Source organism: Callorhinus ursinus, unplaced genomic scaffold (genome assembly GCF_003265705.2).
Source record: "Callorhinus ursinus isolate GAN/ISIS: 27379988/994484 unplaced genomic scaffold, GSC_fseal_2.0 scaffold21, whole genome shotgun sequence".
Lineage (NCBI taxonomy): Eukaryota > Metazoa > Chordata > Mammalia > Carnivora > Otariidae > Callorhinus > Callorhinus ursinus.
The window spans coordinates 11,138,152-11,142,387 of NW_027397083.1; the positions used below are offsets into that span (position 1 = coordinate 11,138,152).

General features: G+C 39.2%; 1 pseudogene; it reads right to left on the reverse strand.

Moving 5' to 3' along the window:
- Positions 1-3,044: 3,044 nt before the first annotated feature.
- LOC112829769 (developmental pluripotency-associated protein 4 pseudogene) lies at positions 3,045-3,980 on the reverse strand (annotated as a pseudogene).
- Between the last annotated feature and the right edge of the window lie 256 nt (positions 3,981-4,236).

Below are 4,236 nucleotides of genomic sequence, written 5' to 3' on the forward strand. Positions count from 1 at the left end.
CAAAGACAACAATATATTGAATACAATTTGGAAGCATCTTAATTTACATGAGTAACTTTTTAAGAAAACATTTGGAAATTAGAAAATTATAAAACAGTAACTTACACTGCATTATGAAATTATAAATAGAAACTCTACTGGGCACTGTCCCCTAGGTTGAAATGTACACAGGATGCTTAGTTCTCTAGATAGATAGATAGAATTATATAGATAGATAGATGATGGATAGATATAGATAGGTAAACAGATAATGGATAGATAATAGATAGATAAATAGATAATAGATAAATAGATGATAGATGATGGGTATAGAGATAGAGAGATATAAATATAGGTATAAATAAAGATAGTTTGTAATTGTTAAAACTGCATGTGTGTCAAATACACTTTCAGTGTTAAACTTAGCTCTGTCTCTCTCAGAGGTATAGGATGTTGCACACCACACACTTGTCTTGGATCCATGCTTATTGTTACATTATAGATAGACCATAGATGTCCTTATGACCAAAAGGATTAGATCATTGGCATGTTGGAACTATGGTCTAGCTTGGGATTTACATACCCATACTGCCTACTCATTTGCTTCTTGATTAGTAAGTCTTACAGAATTTGTTTTTTAGGGCTTGCTAAAGTGAATCATTCCTTTTAAAAACAGTGCATCTCCAGGGAACTTGATGGAAAGTATCAAGACTTCATGGTCAAATTGTGTATAACTCTTCTTTGAGCTTCACTGATCACCTGCATTGAAAGGCATCATAAAACAGTTAAGCTTCTTTTGGTGATAAGAGAGGAATAAAATATCTTAGCTCTTGGTTCCAAATGTACAACATGATATGAGTTGGAAAGGAAGGCAAACTCATTGCTTTTTGGGTCCAGATCTCTTCATTGCTGTGAAAGGTGTATGTTTTCAGCCAGCAGAAGTTGACAGGAATACATAAGCTGTTTTGGCAAACAGGTTTCCATTTGGCCTTTTCAGCCTGATGCACTGAGATGATGAAAGGCCCCAAAAAATTAATGATCTTTTTTTTAAAATTTCCTTCCCACCTTAAAGTCAATGAAAATATAGGACGAACTGAAAAAGAGATTCAAAAATGGAAACAAACAATGGCAAAGAGAGATAGCTGAGAGAGTGAGAAGAGCATTAAAGCAAATTAATTTCCACCTGTTACACTGGAAAAATAACAACTCTTGTTTATTAAGTGCTTACTATTTGCTGGACATTGAGCTGACAATTATTTGAATTCAGAACTTTTGTTCTAATGGAGAGACAGGGCATATTAACAAGCACTTACAATGTGATAAACAGTGTATTAATAGTATGAACAAAAAATAAGGAGTACAGAGAACCTGGTTAGTTCATACTCTTACCTGCTTTGCTGTGCATCTTTCTTTGGGCAAGACACTCCTTTTTTTTTTTTTTTTCCAGTTTTTAACATTTATTGAGGATTGTTGCCCAAATCTGTCTATATTATGATGATTACAAACTTTCCAATTCTACTACTAGTACATTTTGGAGGGGGAAAAAATCTCATAATCCACAAATCCATAACAATAAAACAATATTGGAAACTGCCATGAAAACACAAGATAACTGAAAAACAGATCTTTTCTAAGAGTCACAGGACTATAAATTGAGGAAGTACACAAAAAAAGTAAAAAATGAATCAAACTCATCAAATTATATACATTAAATGTACAGCGTTTTGTGTGTTAATCATAACTAATTTGAGTGGTTTTAAGGAAGAATCATGCCAAAGAAAATCATGATTTTTGTCTTAATCCTGAGTTAAGAATATTAACAATAATTTGCCCCCAATGCATGTGGTCTGTTATATACAATAGATGATTTTATATGCAGATTTAAAATCCAATACATTTTGTATTTGTGATTCAGAAGTAACTTTAAACTTTTTAAATATTTTATTTATTTGTCAGAAAGAAAGAAGAACAGAGAGAGAGAGAATACAAGCAGGTGAGCGTCAGCGGCAGAGGGAAAAGCAGGCTCCCTGCTGAGCAAAGGAGCCTGATGTGGGACTCCATCCTAGGACCCTGGGATCATGACCTGAGCTGAAGACAGATGCTTAACTAACTGAGCCACCCAGGTGTCCCAATTTTAAACATTTTTAAGCAGCAGAAATTACATAACAGTTATGAGTGCAAATAATCCCTGCAAAGTGTCCTGAGTTTTTACTGCAGAGACACACAATAACAGTCTCAGGTTATTAAGAAAATCTCAAAAATTGTTGTCTTGTATATTGAGTATGTTTTCGAGAGTGGGAAAAGAATAATAGCTTTCCCTTTGGTTTAAAATACTCAACATTTAAAGATATAAAATAAGTAAAATAAAATACTCAACATTTTGAAGTCCTAAACGTGAGAAGGTAGCAGCCTCTAGAGGAGTCAGAATCCCCGAGGCTTGAAGGGAAATCCAGCATGGAAGTACACCCGTGTTTTCTCCTCTACCTCTCCATGATGCTCAGCTCTGGATCCCCCTTTAAAAGAACTGTTAAGGGGTGCCTGGGTGGCTCAGTTGGTTAAGCCACTGCCTTCAGCTCAGGTCATGATCCTGGAGTCTCGGGATCCAGTCCCGCATTGGGCTCCCTGCTCAGCAGGGAGTCTGCTTCTCCCTCTGGCCCTCCTCCCTCTTGTGCTCTCTCTCTATAGTTCTCTCTCTCTCTCAATAAATAAATAAAAATCTTTAAAAAAATGAACGGTTAAGGTCTTTTCTATTTCAGAAGGGTAAACATTTGGTAGTATCAAGGACCTTTTCATCTTATTAACTGGAATGGGTGGTAATTTCCGTAATGTTTTCCAGTTTCAAACATAAGAGCCTCTGTATTCCAACCCATGAAGCCGCAGGCCGTGTTGGGGGTGTGAGGGTGTCATCTGCCCCCGCCAGCCTGTGTGCCCTGTAAGCGGGATGCAGAGAAGGTGTGGGCAGCCTGCCGTCCAGCTATCTATCAGTCGCACTGCGAGTTGAACATAGTTCCCTTTCTACCATTAATGATAATCACAGCTGTACCCTTTTTCTTGGTATTATAATCTCATTGGAGGCTTCTCATTAACACCTTGTTCCTCCTAACAGATTTGGGGCACAGCATATTGTCTTCCAGGTACAGGGTGGAGGAGCGCATGGAAAATCGCAGGCAGGAAGCAAGAAGAGTATGCACACTCTCCTGTTTTTCAGGCACCCGGGCTTGTCCTGCATGAAATTGCAGGCGAATCCAATACTTTTTGTCTGCAGGAGGACGTCTCCCAGGGACTGCACACCGCCTGACACCATAGGCCTCCTGTGGCGACTCCTCTGTCTCCATCTTCCCAGTCCGGATGCCCAGTCCTGGACCAGGAGGCAAACACAGCATCTGGGGCTGAAGTTGTCACAACGGTATGGACTCTTTACAGGAGAGCATTAGACCCAAAAAGGGCAGACACCCTCCACCCTCAGAGGGAACAACCACTTCATGAGGGTACTTCCATCAGAAGACAGCTTTTTTTTCCCCCGAACGTTCCAGGGACATTTCCCCCTTGTCCATCTTTGATCTCCTTTGTGACTGTGTGACTATCTTGGCGTCCTTTGCAGTGACAGGAATGTTTGTCTTCTGATCAGGGCAAACATATTTGCAGAGTCATTTAATTGCATCTAATTTCTGGCCTTTGGTGCGTTAGTTGTTGGTACCAGGCCAGCAAGGTGTCTCGGTGAAGCGGATTGGCTGGTGGCAGTTTGGAAGGTACTGGTGAAATCGGTGTCTTCTTCTGAAGCCTTACTCTTCTATTGCCTTGTGCTATCTTTTCTGAACAGGAAGCTTGGTCTTCTTTCATAGATCTTTTCCTTTTGGTCCCGTTCTCTAAGTTTCTTTGTAACTTTGGTTCACCAGAAGACTCCTCTTTCTCTTTGGCCTCTCCTGACACAGGTTGGGGTTTGCAAGTCAGTCTTCCCGTGACTTCTTCGTGGAGTTCTTTTTGTCTTTTGCTTTCACCATATCCAAAGAGAAGTCAAGGTTGACAAAAAGAAAATTCTTACTTCTGAAATGTGGGCAAGACATTTCTTATCTCTGTCCCACTGAATGATGACTAGAAGAAAATGTAAAACTCTCTCCATCTCTAAGTGTAGTTGAGTGAAAAACTTATCTCTATTCTGTACTCTAAGGAATAGGTACAGAATAGTTCATCAAATTAAGCACCTGCACTGGTCACAAAGAAAATAAATAAAGTGAAATGAGTATCTGTCAATGGGGA